Source organism: Manis javanica, chromosome 2 (assembly GCF_040802235.1).
Source record: "Manis javanica isolate MJ-LG chromosome 2, MJ_LKY, whole genome shotgun sequence".
In the NCBI taxonomy this organism is placed as follows: domain Eukaryota; kingdom Metazoa; phylum Chordata; class Mammalia; order Pholidota; family Manidae; genus Manis; species Manis javanica.
In genome coordinates this window covers 64,507,491-64,526,647 of record NC_133157.1, presented here as the reverse complement: position 1 = coordinate 64,526,647, position 19,157 = coordinate 64,507,491, and the positions used below count along the sequence as shown (strand labels likewise).

Sequence of the window (19,157 nt, the reverse complement as noted above, 5' to 3'; positions counted from 1 at the left end):
ATAGGAAAGCCACAGATTTCTGTGGGTTAATTTTGTATCCTGCAACTTTGCTGTATTCCAATATCAGTTCTAGTAGTTTTGGAGTGGAGTTTTTAGGGTTTATTATGTACAATTTCATGTCATCTGCAAATAGTGACAATTTAACTTCTTCTTTACCAATCTGGATTCCTTGTATTTCTTTGTTTTGCCTAATTACCATGGCTAGGACCTCCAGTACTATGTTGAATAACAGTGAGAAGTGTGGGTATCCCTGTCTTGTTCCCGATCTCAGAGGAAAAGCTTTCAGCTTCTCACTGTTCAGTATGATGTTGGCTGTGGGTATATCATATATGGCCTTTATTATGTTGAGGTACTTGCCCTCTATACCCATTTTGGTGAGAGTTTTTATCATGAATGGATGTTGAATTTTGTCGAATGCTTTTTTCAGCATCTATGGAGATGATCATGTGGTTTTTGTCCCTCTTTTTGTTGATGTGGTGGATGATGTTGATGGATTTTCAAATGTTGTACCATCCTTGCATCCCTGGGATGAAGCCCACTTGGTCATGGTGTATGATCCTTTTGATGTATTTTTGAAATTTGGTTTGCTAATATTTTGTTGAGTATTTTTGCATCTATGTTCATCAGGGATATTGGTCTGTAATTTTCTTTTTTGGTGGGGTCTTTGCCTGGTTTTGGTATTAGGGTGATGTTGGCTTCATAGAATGAGTTAGGGAGTATTCCCTCCTCTTCTATTTTTTGGAAAACTTTAAGGAAAGTGAAGGAAAATGGATATTATGTCTTCTCTGTATGTCTGATAAAATCCCAAGGTAAATCCATTTGGCATGGGGGTTTTGTTCCTGGGTAGTTTTTTGATTTACCACTTCAATTTCTTTGCTGGTAATTGGTTTGTTTAGATTTTGTGTTTCTTCCTTGGTCAGTCTTGGAAGGTTGTATTTTTCTAAGAAGTTGTCTATTTCTTCTAGGTTTTCCTGTTTATTATCATATAGGTTTTCATAGTATTCTCTAATAATTCTTTGTATTTCTATGGGGATGCTCATGATTTTTCCTTTCTCATTTCTGATTCTGTTGATGTGTGTTGATTCTCTTTTTCTCTTAATAAGTCTGGCTAGAGGCTTATCTATTTTGCTTATTTTCTCAAAGAACCAGCTCTTGTTTTCACTGATTTTTTTCTATTGTTTTATTCTTCTGAATTTTATTTTGTTTCTTCTCTGATTTTTATTATGTCCCTCCTTCTGCTGACTTTAGGCCTCATTTGTTCTTCTTTTTCCAATTTTGATAATTGTGACATTAGACTATTCATTTGGGATTGTTCTTCCTTCTTTAAATATGCCTCAGTCACTATTTATTTTCCTCTTAAGACTGCTTTTGCTACATCCCACAGAAGTTGGGGCTTTGTGTTGTTGTTGTCATTTGTTTCCATATATTGTTTGATCTCTATTTTAATTTGGTCATTGATCCATTGATTATTTAGGAGCATGTTGTTAAGCCTTCATGTGTTTGTGGGCCTTTTTGCTTTCTTTGTACAATTTAGTTCTAGTTTTATTCCTTTGTGGTCTGAAAAGTTGGTTGGTAGAATTTCAATCTTTTTGAATTTACTGAGGCTCTTTTTGTGGCCTAGTATGTGGTCTATTCTGGAGAATGTTCCACGTGCACTTGAGAAGATTATGTATCCTGTTGCTTTTGGATGTAAAGTTCTATAGATGTCTATTGGGTCCATCTGTTCTTGTGTGTTGTTCAGTGCCTCTGTGTCCTTATTTTCCTCTTAAGACTGCTTTTGCTACATCCCACAGAAGTTGGGGCTTTGTGTTGTTGTTGTCATTTGTTTCCATATATTGTTTGATCTCTATTTTAATTTGGTCATTGATCCATTGATTATTTAGGAGCATGTTGTTAAGCCTTCATGTGTACTTATTTTCTGTCTGGTGGATCTGTCCTTTGGAGTGAGTGGTGTGTTGAAGTCTCCCAGAATGAATGCATTGCATTCTATTTCCCCCTTTAGTTCTGTTAGTATTTGTTTCACATATGCTGGTGCTCCTGCTTGGGTGCACATATATTCACAATGGTTATATCCTCTTGTTGGACTGAGCCCTTTATCATTATGTAATGTCCTTCTTTATCTCTTCTTACTTTTTTTGTTTTGAAGTCTATTTTGTCTGATACTAGTACTGCAACACCTGCTTTTTTTTCCCTGTCGTTTGCATGGAATATCTTTTTCCATCCCCTGACTTTTAGTCTGTGCATGTCTTTGGGTTTGAGATGGGTCTCTTGTAAGCAGCATATAGATGGGTCTTGCTTTTTTATCCATTCTATTACTCTGTGTCTTTTGATTGGTGCATTCAGTCCCTTTACATTTAGGGTGATTATTGAAAGATATATACTTTATGCCATTGCAGGCTTTAGATTTGTGGTTACCAAAGGTTCAAGGTTAGCTTCTTTAGTATCTTATTGCCTAATTTAACTCACTTATTGAGCTGTTACAGACACTGTCTGGTGATTCTTTATTTCTATCCCTTCTTATTCTTCCTCCTCCATTCTTTATATGTTGGGTGTTTTATTCTGTGTTCTTTTGTGTTTCCTTTAACTGCTTTTGTGGGTAGTTGATTTTATTTTTTGCCTCTAGTTAGTATTTGGTTGGTCTGCTTTTGTTGCTGTGATTTTATTTTCTCTGGTGACATCTGTTTAGTCTTAGGAGTGCTCCCATCTAGAGCAGTCCCTCTAAAATACCCTGTAGGGGTGGTTTGTTTGTGGGAGGGAGGCAAATTTCCTCAACTTTTGCTTGTTGGAAATTGTTTAATCCCTCCTTTGTATTTAAATGATAATCATGCTGGATACAGTGTTCTTGGTTCAAGGCCCTTCTGTTTCATTGCATTAAATATATCATGCCATTCTCTTCTGGCCTGTAAGGTTTCTGTTGAGAATTCTGATGATAGCCTGATGGGTTTTCCTTTGTAGGTGACCTTTTTGCTCTCTCTAGCTGCCTTTAATAGTCTGTTCTTGTCCTTGACTTTGCCATTTTAATTTTTATGTGTCTTGGTGTTGTCCTCCTTGGGTCCCTTCTGCTGGGAGTTCTGTGTACTTCTGTGGTCTGAAAGATTATTTCCTCCCCCAGTTTGGGGAAGTTTTCAGGATTTATTTCTTCAAATACACTTTCTATCCCTTTTTCTCTCTCTTCTTCTTCTGGTACCCCTATAATGGGGATATTGTTCCTTTTGAATTGGTCACACAGTTCTCTTAACATTGTTTCATTCCTGGAGATCCTTCTATTTCTCTCTGCATCAGCTTCTATGCATTCCTGTTCTCTGGTTTCTATTCCATCAATGGTCTCTTGCATCTTATCCATTCTGCTTATAAATCCTTCCAGAGATTGTTTCATTTCTGTAATCTCCTTCCAGACATCATCCCTTAGCTCTTGCATATTTCTCTGCAGCTCCATCAGCATGGTTATGACCTTTATTTTGAATTCTTTTTCAGGGAGATTGGTTAGGTATATCTCCCCAGATTCCTTCTCAGGGGAGGATGTCTGGGTTAGTCTGGTCTGTATCAAATTCTTCTGCCTTTTCATGTCAATAGAGGTAGTTGTGCAGAGCTGGCACATGTGTCGGCTGGGAGAACGTCCCTTCTTGCTGGTTTGTGGCCTTCCTCTCCTGTGCCACTTGTGCTGGGCAGCTGTATGCAGACAGGGTTTCTAATTCTTGCCTGGCCACTGTGAAAGAAGCTCTGTCCTGCTGCTGTGGGCGTGGCCAGCCTCAGGCTGCTGCTCCACTCTTGTGGAGCCGTGTCAGAGGGGAAATGAGTGGGAGACTGTTTATCACTGTGAAGGGCCTCCGAGCTGTGCTGCCACCCAGGGGGTTAGGGCGCCCAGACTTCCCTGGGAAGTTGCTGGGCTAAGTGTCCCAGGATGTTTCCATTCATCTGTGGGGTCCCTGTCCCTTTAAGTCTTTCAAATAGCACTTGCCTTTCTTTGTCCCAGGAGTGTCAGCTGCAGGGACCCACTCACAGATCTTACTGTCCCGTTTCCCTAGTATCCAGCACCCCACACACTATGTGTCTGTGCTCTGGTGTGGATGGCTAGGGCTGGGTGTTCAGCAGTCCTGGGCTCCCTCTCCCTCCCTGCTCCAACTCCTCTCCTCCCACCCAGAGCTGGGGTGAGGGGCACTCGGGTCCTGCTGGGCCGTGGCTTGTATCTTACCTCCTTCATGTGGCGCTGGGTTCTTGCAGGTGTAGATGCAGCCTGGTTGTCATCCTGTATCTTCTGGTCTCTCTTTTAAGGATAGTTGTTTCTGTTGTATTTTCAAAAGTATATATGGTTTTGGGAGGAGATTGCTGCTGCTCTACACATGCTGCCATCTTGGCCCTGCCCCTGGCATCTATTTTTAAAAAGTTGGTTTCCCTAGATTCCCATCTGTGCAAGGTTGTTGGCAAAAGTTGAGGAGACTATTGTCACAAAGGGCCCTGTGAGACACAGGGCTCAAGCAGTACTACTAGGGGCCTCAGGTAACACAGTAAGGCCCCGATCTGGGGCAGTAGGGGGCCAGGAAACCCTCTCTTCTTCTCTGCCCCAGATGAGCAGTCTTGGATCTCTGAGGACTGCTGAGTCCCCAGGTGTGCCGGGTCCTTAGTGCAGTTGCCAGGTCCCTCATTGGCAGCAGTGACAGTTAGGAGATGTGCACCTTTGAACGGCTTCACAGGCAGGAAACATCAACCAAAAAGGACTAAAGCAGAAGGTAAAAAGTCAACTGACAGGTAAACACAGGTGAGATAACCCCCATATACTCTGGAAATACTCACTGAGATTTGACACCAGGAAAGAGTATTAGCTAATGAGATGTGATTTATTGCTGTTAATGTGGCCTCATTTGTACCCACAGGATAGGAAACATGGGTTACTGTTATTTAGTACAGTAATAACATACGTCTCCCTGGTAGTAGAAGAGACAATGGCTGTCCAAAGGCCAGCTCACAGCATGCATCGCCTGCCTCCCTAAGCCCAAAATAACCATGACAGGAAGGCACTGAGATGGAAGCCTGCTGCCATGGAAACCTAGGTTTGGGATTGCCCTTTCTCTCAGTGGACAGGGTACAGGAGAGCATGGTTTTTCTCATTCTTAAAAACCACCTCATTCTTAGTAAAAGCAAAATGACCATGGGGTGTTTATTGAAAGTGGTGGTGCCTAGAAGTGAGTACTTGACTATTTGAATCATAGTTTCATGAACCCAGTGACTCCAGACAGCTCATGATGTGAATGGGTGGTATGGAAGGAAAAGGGCCCTTCCTAGGTGTTGTAGGAACTGATACACGGTAAATTAGTTTTCAAGCTAACTAGGTGACTGAAAAACTTCCCTTTATCCTACCAGGAACTTGCTTTTCCTACTGTATTAGTTTGTATTTTCCTAAAATGGCAACTACAATGTCCCCCATCCCACCTGCTCTGCTTACAGCGTGACTCTGACATTCTTACCCTGGACTCGTGGGGTCTGTGGCCCTTCCCCTTGCATCTGGGGAACCTCTGTGACTGTCTTAAACATAGAGAGCATCAGAGAAGGGGAAGCTCTGTGACTTCTAGGTCGCCGGCATCAAAATGCCCCACACGTCTGCCCAGCTCTCATGGAAGAGCAGCTTCTAGGACCCAGCGCCTGTGCTCTGAGAAGGCCCGGTGGCCTGTGGAGAGAAACCAGAGCACACAGCTTCCCGGTGAGCTTCCCGACAATGGCCTGCTCTGATGAGCCAGCCCTGGGAGTGAGGCATCCTGGAAGTGGAGCCTCTAGACTTTGTTACAATCATTTTTCACATTGCTAATATGCTGTTGTACCTCTATCCCAGCTGCTCATAAGGTCTACCTTTGGTCTGCCCCAGTTTGTTTTATTATTAAAATGGGACTATTTGCCTTCTGAATACTACTGATTTATGCTTTAGAATTTGTCTCATCACGAAAGATTCAATTTGGTGAATTTATTCTGGCCCTTCCTATGGGAAGATGGCAAAAAATGCCCACTTTCTGAACAACTTTCTAAAATCATCAAAGACTTAGAGTTGGGCTTTCCTCTAAAAGTGCCATAGCCTAGGACTAGAGAATGATCCCTTATGTTGGCCTGATGTGTCATATCGGGGGAGATAGACAGAAAGGGAGTGGAAGTTTTTATTTATCATCCAAGCCCCCTTATCTTTCCACTTCATTTAATGCGATCCTCAGACAGATATATTCTTGTCTCGCACTCACTTAAAACAAAGACTCCTCTCAATGATTTCCCCAATTCTAAGTTTGTGAAGAAGGGAGGAAAAAAAAGTAAGGTCTGCTGTTAGACTAATTCCACTTATTCTCACCTCATGCAAAGCCACGTTATTCTTCCTGCTGCATTTCCACCAGCCATTTTCTTCTGCAACCTCTAGGTTTCCTGCAGAGAGAGGACAATGGGCAAGTTAAGTGAGAGAGATGATTTACAAGGCTTTTTTCCTTTTGCTCTAATTTACAGGAAAATCGGCCTTTCTTGGGAGACAAGCTAAAGCCCCACATCAGTAAGGGATTCAATGTGATGAGAGGGGGAAAAAATGAATAAACAGAATATATTTTATATATTAGCAATGGCAAATACATTTGATGGTAATAGTTCACTTGTGCCTTTGCTATTAGAAAAATGCGTTTTGAAAAAACTGAAAGAATATTTGCCTTTATTTCAGACAGTTACTTCTTTGCCATTCTTTTGCAACTGCTAATTTATGCCTGTTTCAGCTAGGATTGTATTCTGCATAAAATAGAAAACCAAAGTAAAAGGGGTCTAACCACCAAGTTCTATTGTTTCATGTGAAAGACACCCAGAAATGAGCTAGCTGACCACGGCTTATTGGACAGCACTACAAAGACAGTGGGACTCAGGACATCTCCTACCTTTCTGCTTTACCATTCTTAGCACATAGATTCCATCATCAAGCTGACTGCTGGTGCTGCAGCATCTCATCTGGGACCCTGGCAATCAGAAGATAAAAAGAGGAGACCCAGCCAAGTCACCTCCCTTTAACAGGTGTCCCTGGAAATTCCGTACAACAGTTTTCTTCTATCTCAATGGCTAAAATGTCATCACATGATCACCTCTAGCTGCAAAGCAAGTTGGGAAAATATTAGCACCACAGTATACAGTGGTCCCTCCCTTCTCCAATTTCATCCAATGCTTATTGTCTACACTACATGATCCAAGACCCAACTATAGCTTTCTTCTATTCTGGTTCCAAGAGCTAGCAGAGTTCTTTACTAGAAGTGTGTGTTCCTTGGAACAATTAGCACATCATTTTTGCTGTACTCTTCACAGTTCCCTGAAAGGAGTTAAAACACATTGCCACACCCCAAATTGTAGAAGTTCTATTTCTTACTAAAGGAGAAGAAGGATTTTGGATAGGTATCTAGCAATATGATACAACATCATTAATGTTTGATAATTCATTCATTATATATTATATATTTAATGCAATTGAACAAATATTTCTAGAATGTCTCCACTCTTCCAGCTCCAAATCAAGAACTATGAGGAGTGTGGTAAAAATATGTCACACAATAATCAATTACTCTCAAGGAACCTATAATTTTACTAAAGAACTCTACTTGCTTATGATGTACAGAACTATAGACAAGAGCTATAATCAGGTCTTATATAGTGCAGACAATAAGCACTGGAGGAGACTGGGGAAGGGAGGGAATCTAAGAGTTGTGAGGTTAGTGATTTTCTGAATAAGACAGAAGCTACAATGGAAATTGAGAACTATGATGGACATGTGTGATGGTTAATTTTATGTCAACCTGACTGGTACCCAGATATCTGGGGAAACATTATTCTGGGTATGTCTATGAGAGCATTTTCACTGCTTCAACATTTGCAGTGTAGAGTGAGTAAAGCAGATTGCCCGCCCCAGTGTAGTGGGCCTCATCCAATCCTTTGAAGACTGAACAGAGCAAAAATGCTGAGTACAAGTGAATTCTCTCTGCCTGTGTTCACGGTAGGACATTGATCCTCTCCTGCCTTTTGACTGAGACACGGACTGGAACTTACACCATTGGCTCTCCTAGTTCTCGTGTCCCTGCACCTGAGCTACAACTATACCATCAGCTCTCCTGAGTCTGCAAGTTGCTGGATGTAATTCTTGGAACTTCTCAGCCTCCATAATTGCATTCTCAGCAGAATCCTGACTAATACAACAAGTATACAACAAAACTCCTAGCCCACTGAGCATTTTCGAAGCCCCAGGCACAGGGGCAGGCATGGGAATACAGAGGTGAAAGATACATCCCTGTTTCTGCAGTAACTTATAGACTGCTACTGGGACAGAGGAGAGAAGAGAGCTCATGGTGACACATGGGACCCAGCTGTGGCAGAAGCATGCACAGAGTGCTGAGGGGCTTTGCAGGGACCCTCAGCTCAGCAGAAGGGAAAGAAGGCCTCCAGAGGACCCAGAATGGCCGTCTCAGAAGATTATCCAAAGAAGGGTGGCAGCCGCGTGGGCATGGGCAGGGTAGACTTGAAGGAAGGTATTTTTGATTTTTTGGACAGACTTGCATGTTTTTAAAGGCTGGGAATAAAGTGTCAATCGAAAAAGAAATATTCAAAGTCCTGGAGAGAGAGAAGATAATCATTTTAAAGAGAAGGCAGGAGAAGGGATTCTGAGCTCATAGGAAGAACTTAGCCCACAGTCAGAATGAGAAGGTTGACAAGGCACTTGGACACAGGGCTCAGAGGCCCCTCTGGGGTTTTAGCAGTCTAAATTCCCAGCATGAAAAAAGAGGCAGAGAATCTGGAGAGAAAAAAGATGCCTAGGGAGTAAAGACTATGGATGTATCATTAGAGTCCCTGTGCCACATTTCAGGGGCCCGATCAGGACCCGCAGAAACCCTCCCAGCAGAGGCCCCACAGTGCCTCCTTTTCCTCTCTGCTCTTTCCTATAATGTCTCTCCGTCCACTCTCTGCGCAGTGTCTGACTGCCTCCTCTCCCCTCTCTTGCACATAATTCACTTGCCTTACAGTCTCACTATGGGTTTCCTTTTATCATCTAGTTGTGCAAGTGTTTGTCAACCATCTGTCACCACCGGCCTGAGTGGGACAATCTGCTTGGGCTGAGCCTAGCCACCTGGGGTCTCAGGCTCCCCCACTGCAATTCCACAGCTTTCAGTGCCTTTGAAAATGACAAAGCAGATGCAGAAGCTCCTACTTGCCCTTGAACCCATCCCACGCAGCTTCTCTGCATCACGCACCTGCCTGTGGGGCCAGAAAGAACAGGGAGGGTAAAAAGGGTCACAGAGGGACTAAAAATAATCAGATGAAACACAGTTTCAGGTTGCGGTAGTTTGATTTGTATGATTTGTAATAAATGCAGTCAGAGCACTATTTATTTTCAACTCTCCAGTAAGATTATTAACTTTTTCTTCCAAAGATAAACTTGATTACATTACTTATTTATACTATGTACATTGCATTAGAGGTAAAAAATGCATCAGGGTAAAAAAAAAGATCATATAGTTTTTTTTAATTAGTGTTTTCCTATCTACTGCTAATAACAGCTTAGATTATTAAAAAGGAAGAATCTTAAATATGCAACTCACCTTCAGGTCTTGGTGCTTGTTTACTTTAACACTTTTTGCTGAACTTGACAGACAATCTAGAAATACCATCTCTGCTCACTTTCAATTCCTCATTTTTATACCAGAGCTGTACTTTTGTATTGGAATCTATGACATATCAGGAAAGGCAGCACGATATAGGTGAAAAAATGGGAGCTTTGGAGCTGCACATATTTAAGTTTAAAAGACAAGCCTGCTTTTTACTAGTTAGGAGTTGGGGGTGCATAATTAAAAAGCAACTCAAATTTCAGTTTTTTTAATTTGTAAATATGGTAACACATTTACTGAATACTCATTATGAACCAGGCACTATGCTAAGCACTTTATTTTTACTATATTATCTATTTCTGTATATATTATTTTAAAATGTATATATTATACATTTTTACTATATACTATCATGTTTAATCTTAGTGACAATTCAGTGAAGCAAGTGGTATTAGTATTTTCTCAATTTTACGATGAACCAGGTGAAACTTGAATTAGGTAAATTGCCCAAGGATATTCAACAAATAAGCTAGGAATCAAACTATGCATCTGACTCTGAAGGCTACCCTCTTAACCACTGTCCAGCACTGCCTGGTACATAGACCATCTCCAGCCCTAGTAATAGCACCTGACGTGGTAGGTGTCATCTCTAAACTAAGTTGAAGAAATCAAAATTAGAAAAAATCTCAGATCCCAGGAAGACAAGTCCATTAAGTCTCATAATCCTTCAGCTTTTTCCTTGTCCTGCCCCCCTTTCCTTTCTTGATGGAGGGTTTTAAGCTTTGGCCCCACTAGCTCTCTGGAGGATGCAGGCCTCTGTTGGTGAGCTGGTAGGACGGACATGATGCTCAACTGCATTTACACCTTCCTTGTCCCAGAAGGATTTAAAGTGAACTTACACCTTCCTTGTCCCAGAAGGATTTAAAGTGAACTTATCAATTAATGCAGCATGTTTCCCTATTCCATTACCTTTCACAAAGTGCTAACATATATTTATATCATCTCATTCAAACCTCCCAGTTCTGTATTTGCTAATAGAAGAGCTGTATTGTTGCCACTGAACTTGCTGTGAAGTGCTTTGACTTCAGGTGAGCTCACAATCAGCTTATCACGGCAGTGCTGTGATTTGGGTCATAATTAAAAGATTTTGCTGCAGAAAATGACTGTGCTGTTTGTACATTCCTTTCATGTCCTTGAGGAAGAATGTCATCAATCACTTGTTCACCTTTCATATAATTTTTTTTTTAAAGCAGCACGTGAAATAGGAAATATCCAAAGCTATAAAAGCTGGACCTAACTTCAAATCCTGGCTCTGGCAATAAGGAATTTTGTGAACTTAGGCACGTTACTTAACACTGGTGAACCTTAGTTTTCTCTACTGTACAGTGGGCCATAACACCAGCCTTGTAGGGTTCCTATGGATTAAATTTAATACACACAGCCTCTGATGTTTCATGGGCACTTACTGAACGCTGTACATCATTAGTATGCCCTCTATCCCTCCCTTCTGCATTTTTATTTCCTTCAATATCATACCCCTGTGTGAAGTGGTGTGATTCTGCCAGGCTTTAAACTACTTGATAAGAAGTTATGAGAATTAATGAGATCAGTGAGCTCATCTTCTTTTCAATCATGGGATGCTTAGAGGACTCCCCATCAATGAAACATTTTCCATTTTTCCATGAAAATTTCTTCTCCCTATGACCTATCCTGGCACTTTGCTCCCATCCTTATTCGAACCATAATTTACATAAATTTCATGTTATAGTCTGTGGTTTATTGACTCTCTTCAGCAGATTTGAACCTCCTCAAGGAAGGTCCAACTTAGTTTCTCCCATAGACAATATCAACACATATGGGGTCCCTAAAATGTTTACTGATTCTGATAGAAAATGCAGTAAGTTGCTCCTATGGACTTGGAAGGTTAAAAAACAATCATCCTACTTCACTCTCCAGTTCTGCTCTGCAGTGGCACAGCGTTCTGCTGCAGCATTTTCACCATGCAACTTGAAGAAAGAGAAAATGGTCCCCATGCTTCTGATCACATCAGGGCGCACCCTGAGGAAATTGCCTGGTTTTCCCTACTTACCCGCTCTCTAGGGATGCCAGAGGAAGCATGCTTTCTAATTCCTTCCTTCCCACCCTAAACACTACCTTCAGTACAACCAGGGAAAAATGTAAGCTCACCAGATTATTTTTTACTACACCTAATTACAGGTTTTATAAGATTCATGCATGGCCTTTGACAGGAACATAAGGACAAGCAATTGTCACCACAAACTATAGTAAAGATATGGTACAACCAGACTGTGTTCTTGAAGGACCTTTGAAGAGACCACGACAATGTGATGGTGCAGGGGTGCTTGTTCTGGAATGGAAGAGAATGACTGCAGTTTTCACTTTTGGTGACACTGGGGAATTTGTTTCAACAAGGAGTAGGGGTGGAGAACAGGGTCCCAGTGACTGACAGATCAGGTTCTTGAAAGTCCGTAAGACAAGAAGAAGTGCAAAAGTAACTTCCTGGTTTTCACGGAGCATCACCATGTTACTCTAGTTTCATCTCAGCAAAGGGCACACTCAGAAACCAGCAAGGGTGTTATTTAATCCCATGGTGGTAAAAGTGGCAATGAGATGGCTCTGCTGAGGAGGACTCCATAGCAGAAGCTCCGACATACTGATGGCCAATTGTGCCTCTGAAATCTGGGACAAGATAAGTCCCAAGAGTTTGAGGTTGACTCTCAAACAGAGGGACAATATGTAACAGGAATGTTGGAGATATTCTCTGAAGCAAGATGGTATGTCTGTTGATCTACTCCTCCCAGGTTTGAATCCACAACTCCATGTCCCTCCTGAGCAGAGCTGAATGACAGTGGGTGAGGGCAAAGGTCAGATTGGCTCTGCACCACTCCTTCCTAGGTGGGGAGGCCACCAAGTGCCAGTACAGCTTTTGATGTTAGGGGTGAGATGAACCAACACTTTTTGGATAGGTAACTCTTGATGTGAAATAATAAACACATTTTCTTGGGAGCAGCTGGTCTGAAGCAGTGTCCCTAAGTAACTACAAGCTCAGAGAACAGAGTGGCTATGTATATGAAGCTGGCTGGCACTCATCATTTTTTTAATTACTGTATTTTCTCATCTCCTCCACTTCCATAGACCAAGTATAAAGTGTACAGGGAAGCAACTACCTATATGTGCTTTTATGTGCTATTATACAGTACTGATTAATCCTCCCTTCTCCATGACACTGAGGCAGTAGCATTCTAATGCCATCTTTATTATTGTTCGGCAGATCCCATACTATACATGCAGAAATAGTGTAAATCATGGAACTAGTGTTTGAGGTCCATAAAATGCAAGGTTATGAATATTTCATTACTATACATTTTATTTCCCTGTCTATTCTGCATCTCCAAAAATGTTGTTTGTATATTTATTGGCTGACTGTTCACCAGGAATACTTAATTCTTAATGGAAGGTATGGATTGGCCACCCCCCCAAGCCTTATGACCTGAGCTACATTTAAAAGTGATGATAGATGTTTTCGGTTTTGTTTCCTTATCCTTTTTACGCCCTTTTTCAATACACAAATATTTGACTGCCAGGTGACCTTTCTACAGGAGTTTCACTTTCTCTGTCATAATTGCCTTGATTTGCAAGCCAACAACTGACTCCTGCAAACATTTCTCCTGTGAACTACGACCATGTATTTACATTTTCCTCAACGCCCCATTGGCCCCACCCTTGGCTGAAGTAAGCAGTAAGACTTAGGCTGCCGATCTTGGCAGTGAAAGACACATTGTCCAAGAGCAATTAGCTTCACTCTCTGTGCCAGTACAAATGATTTGTATGAATCAGCTGGCCCTGCAAAAGATGCAGCCATTATCACCTGCTTCTGAATTTTCTTTTAAATGCAAAATTCTTATTAGGAAGTGGCCAGGGGGATTCCATCTTAGGAGTATCAGAGCCTGACTGGCCTGCATTGAGGTGCTAACTTCTCTCCCACTCTAAGGCATTGCAAATATTAATACAACTCTTTGGTAGGGGCCTCAAAATACATAAAATGTCATAATTATATCTGCAATTCAGCAATGAAACAATTTTCCCCCTTTCTTCACTGTCATCAACATAATAGCAGCCTATGGGATTTGTATTTTCCGGCTGTGAGCCCTTTTATGGGCTGCAGAAAAAAAAAATACAAGCAGGTTAGTTTCACAGCTCGAGAAGGCCTCATGACAGAAATACTGCTTTTAATGTTATTGCCTCTTTCTAGCCTGTAACCCACTGTCTGGGTGGAGAGGCTTCTGCGCTCATGCAGCATCACTTACGTTTTTCTGATAAACCTGTATGTTCCGTTCCTCGCTTCTCACACCCATCTGAATGGGAAAATAATTAACCAGCTTTGAGGATGGTGCTGTGTTACGTACAGGGAGGGGCTGAGTCAGAGGAGAATGAAGTCAGAAGGAGGCCCATCTGCAGGGTTTCTCTTGGAGACATAAAAGAACATAAGAAAGATGCATTCGGAGTGAATCCTCACATCCGTTTATTTTGCTAGCCAAGACAAATATCACAGCTCATATCTAACATTTGAAAAGCAGGGCCAAATAAAATGATGGATTAATAAGTCCAAGGACAGAATAATAGAAGGAAAATATATTATGGAGAGTGATGCTTGTGTCAATCTGAAAGGGGCAGAAAAAAAACGCTGAATTGGAAATGGGGGGAAGAAAAGTGTACCATAACAACCTTAAATAAAATCCCCCCTGCAGTTGTGCTAAATATTAATTAATGTTACCCAAGACCCCTGTGGTCCTATTACTTCAGAAGCAGGTATCTTCAGACCATTTGAGTTTCCTTTTGTTATAACCTACGCTGTGGGCATCATGAATTGAGCACCAGGCTACATGTCCCCTCTATAATTATTGGTAACAATATTCCATGCACATTTATATCCCCCATCATCATCTATGATGAGGCTAACCCAGGGCTTTCTGCATGAGCTGTTATAACACCTTAAAGCAGCAGGACAAATACTATCAAGCATGGATTTACTGAAGGAAAAACTGAATGTAACTGAGTTCATTTCTAGCAAATAGGCTAAGGATGGCAGTTGTTAAAATCAGCCATACAGACAGACACCTGTAACACTCCAGGCAACTCACTCAAGTGACCATTTCTCAGAACAGCATCATGTCAGTCACAGGAAGCCATCCTGAATACAGTTCTACAAACATAAGATAAAATTCCTTAGTCAGGAGGCAGCTCTTTAATGAGAGAGGAGGTAATCTGAATCTGTTCATCCCAGCCACAGACACTTACATGGTAATGTTCTGCTGGCCATTCTGTGACTCAAATTCGTAAATGGTAACAGTTGGATTAGAGCCTATCTATAGTAAAGAAAACCCTCTAGGAGCAAATAAGAATTTAAAATCTGCATGCTACCCTGAGACACCCCCTCCCACCCCCACCGAGATTTGGAATGAATCCTCACATCTGTTTATTTTGCTAGTTTCTCTACTGTATTTGAAAAAGAAGTGAACAGACCGATAGTTTCACAAGCAACAAATCCTTATTTAAATAGAATTGTTCAAGATGTCCTATGAAAGGAATTAATGAAGGGAAAGTCTGGAATTTACTAAAAAGGACTAATTTGTAGAATAGAAAACTACCATGCATGTTAGACCCCTCTTGAACTCTAAAATTATAATGAGATCATAGTTGTGCAATATTTAAGGAAAAACAACGCGGCATATGAAAACTCAAATTTACAAACCAGATCAATTAATGGGTGATTATTCACACTATAAAAGGATTTATCGCTTTACAAATGGATTCCCTGCAGGGTTCCATTTTAATAACTGAGCTCTCAGTGTTACGAGTCACTGCCAATTAAAAGTCAATCAGAAGTGAAGATAAAGTGCCTCTGAAATTAAAATGTATGTCAATGGGAAATCATGGGTGGAGTTACAAAAGTTCATATTACATACAACTTTCTAAGGGCATAGAATTTTTTTCACAACCATTTGTTGAGCACTTTCTACAAACTCAGATGGTTTTGAAGAGTCACCTCTAAGGGATCTCAAAAAATGGAATAAATGACCCCTGTGTTTGGGACTCCTATGATGTGGTTGCAGCGGTGTGGCACTTGGTGTACCATTCACACTGGGGACAGGGGCAATAAGTTCTTGTCAGTGCACATGGTTAGTTCCCATACACTCAATGTCAAGGAGTTTCCCTTGCCACCGTATTAACCACAAAATGCCTTTACATGTTCCCAATTTCTTTTGTATCACCCACCCCAACACACTACTACTGAAAACCTTTGTAATACTCTGAAAGTCTGTTAAATCTTCAAATGTTAGTGCTAGAGGACATCTTAGAGGCTATGGACTTCCTACTGGGTGAAAAGGAAATTGAGGCAAAAAGAAAGGAAGTGGCATGTCTCCCAGCACCCACTCCATGGATCTTTCTATGAAGTAAATCCCTTTGGAGAAAGTGAGGGTAAGTCTACTCTTTGAACACAACTTTTTTCTACCTCATATTCTCCCAACATTTTCCATGTTTTCCTCCTTTATCCCCTTTTCCCTTATTTTCTGGAAATGAGTATTCTTACTCTATGTCAGTTTCAGATTGCTTTGGTTGCCTGGAATCTCTCTCTCCAAGGACTTTATTTCTTCTAATAGTAGGATTTTAGAACACAAAAAATGATCAGTTAAAATCTAGCCCAATAATTTCAATCGACCAAGTTCTTTAACCAACTAAGAAAAGTCCTCTGCTGGGGACTTAAGGAAGCTACAAGGTTTGGAGCCACTGTGCAGGGTTTAATAAGGTATAAACAACAAGATGAATAAAAGAAATTCTGCTTTTATTGTACTTGGTTCTGTGAAGGTTCAGCTGATAAGATTGCCCAAAACCTCAGTTGACCTAATCAGTACATTTTCAGTATTTTCTTCGGCAGCTTTCAACAGCCCAAGAATGTGAGAAGGAAAGCTGTCTTGGAAGTCATTCATCGCTTATGAACGGTTAAATGTAAAGAGATATGATGGCAAACATATCTCTGAAATGACTGGCCACAAGGTCTGTGCCGGAGAGGCAAACTGGCACACCAGGTGGTGTGGATCCCCAAAACTGGAAGGTTTCTAGGAGCCAGAAGGTATTTGACATGCTGACTGTGATGTGAGAGAATGGAAGAACAGGAAGCAGAGTTTCCAAGGAAGTGAGAGTCTCAGATCTCAAACTTGCAACTAGTTTGTGTGGTTGTGTTGGCTCCGGCATGGCCAGCTGGTGTTGAGGCTGAGTGGGAATGAAGTTATTAAGAGAAATGTGAAAGCCCCTAAAAATGGTAAGGAAAGAGAGAATGAGACAGGTGCTAAAGTCATTTTGTAAAGTAAATGGAAGTGAATTTGAAAAGAATGACTCAAATTTCCATTAAAATGCCTCTGGGACAAAGGATTACAAGAAGATATGCAACAATTCTCAACTGCCTTCTATCATTATAATGCATTTGGGACACCTAAAATAAGGCTTCATTTACTTATTGAATTTATATTGATGGCATTGTTATTCAATCGATATGTAGGTGTTTTGGATATAGTGTGCACAGTATAAACAATGTGAATATCAACCCTGTGTCAGACACTGTACGAAGCACTGGTTTGCAATTGGGAATAAATAGGTTACCTGCCAATAAGGTGCTGACAGTCCAGTGAAGGAGGAACCTGCTTCAATCTCAGCAGACTCTAATAACTACTAACTTGGTGTATGCTCACAGAAGGAAAGCCTAATTGTGCCTATCAGATCAGGGAAAGCTTCCTGGATGAGGCAACATTTTAACTGGGATATGAAAAACAATATGAATTAAAGAAGTCGAAGGTGAGAGGTGAGAGGTGAGAGGTGTTGGCAAAGGGAACATCAGGAGCAAAGGCTCAGACAATGGAGCAGCAACCAAAGGAACTGGAGGCATGGGGGGTGATGGGAAGTTGGACTGGGAGGGAAGGAGTGGCGGGCACTAAATGGGCAAGAACCTCTTGAATCACTCCAAAGGAGTTGGCATTTTATCCTGAGAACATAGGAAGCAATTAAGAGATTTTTACACTGGAGGAATGACATGATCAGACCTTCATTTTAGAAAGCTCACTCATTGCCATTTAGAGAGTACATTAGTCTGAAGAGGGCAGGCATGGAATAAAGCCCAGCTGTACCAAGTTATTATACCAGTGAGAGAGGGAAGAATGGATGCTAGCACCCAAGATGTCTGATTTATGCAGCTGGAAAGGGCGTGGCACAAATCGCAGACATTTGAGCCATCAGTTTGGCTGAGAAAGTGAGACGATGATGGACCTGCTTTAGGCATGCTGAGTGTGAAGTGCCAAGGGGATATGCAAGTGAGTGTGGTCAGTGGAGGATGGGAAGTTAGATCTGGTGAGGGACCTGGGCCAGAGACGGGGACATAGGCATCTTGATGTAACTGAAGCCCTGGGATGGGGGTATATCCACCAGAGACAATGAGAAGAGAGGTGTAACGACCGTGGTAGTAATTCAGGTAAAACATGATGCTGGTCTCGCAATCCAAAAGATCATAACAGTGGGGGAGAAAGGTTATGGGTGGCTTTTTGGATGTTATAAAGGTGGTTCCAAACTCTCCGTTTGTGATACCCCAGGATGTCTTTAATTACAATAAATGTTCGGTTGATCAAAGTGCTTTAGGAAGTAATCTAATTGTTGTATTTTCTATTTAGGGTATAATGAAGCCAGTTCAGGTATCCCAAAACAGAAGACACTGGTAGTGACTAGCAGGATTTGCTGCTATCCTGGAACATATAGTCGTTTAGGGCCTGAGGCTAAAGTCTTGTAGTATAACCAAGTCTTGAAGCTACAATCTGTGAACAGATGGATAATTTTAGCAAAGACAAGTATTTGCTGCTCTCCAATATATCTCTGTCTGATTCAGTAATTAGCTCTTCCTCATTGTCCTCTATTTGGCTAAAAATCTGGTTCTTTCAGTCTTCTCAATGTCCCTAGGGGGGGAGCCTATACATTCTGGAAAACCAGGGTATACCCTCTCCGTTTCTGAGCCAAGCAAGAGCAAAATTTCTCTCTTCCCTGAGTCCACCCAATACCTCTTTAGCAAGTCTCCTATTTCCAAATTATTTCTTAGTCTGGAGAAGTGGTAGTTTCCCATTCTCATGTCGTCTCTAACTGGACTGCCCTTGGTTGATGATGTTCCCTCTAGGACTTCCTGGCCCTACTTGAACTAACTCACCTCAGCCTTCTGCACCCAGACCCTATAAAACCAGCTTTCTTTATTCCCCAGCCCTGCCTCCACTCTCAGCTACTGCCTCACTCAAAGCACCCATAGAAGCCTTTAAATTTAAAAGTCAAGCAGTTTAAACCTTTACCTCTTCTTCTATAGTAATTAGATTAGGAGAGTTCTCCATTTTCTCATCCATAAAATGGATGTTTATAACAGTACCTAGCTGATGGTTACTGCTCAGTAAATCTTAGCTAGCATTCTTATCATTCCTGAGGTTGAAGGCCCAGCTCCCACCCATTCTGGCTGTGTACAGA

At 41.4% G+C, this 19,157-nt stretch overlaps 1 long non-coding RNA gene across 1 annotated transcript in view; it reads right to left on the bottom strand.

The window, feature by feature from the left end:
* LOC140845042 (uncharacterized) overlaps nucleotides 1–7,490 on the bottom strand; it is a 36,813-nt gene extending 29,323 nt beyond the window's left edge. The window contains exons 1-2 of the long non-coding RNA XR_012123667.1: nucleotides 6,888–7,490; nucleotides 6,326–6,396 (exon numbers count right to left, since the gene is read on the bottom strand). This is a non-coding gene — a long non-coding RNA (uncharacterized lncRNA). The remainder of the gene's footprint in view (nucleotides 1–6,325; nucleotides 6,397–6,887) is intronic.
* Between the last annotated feature and the right edge of the window lie 11,667 nt (nucleotides 7,491–19,157).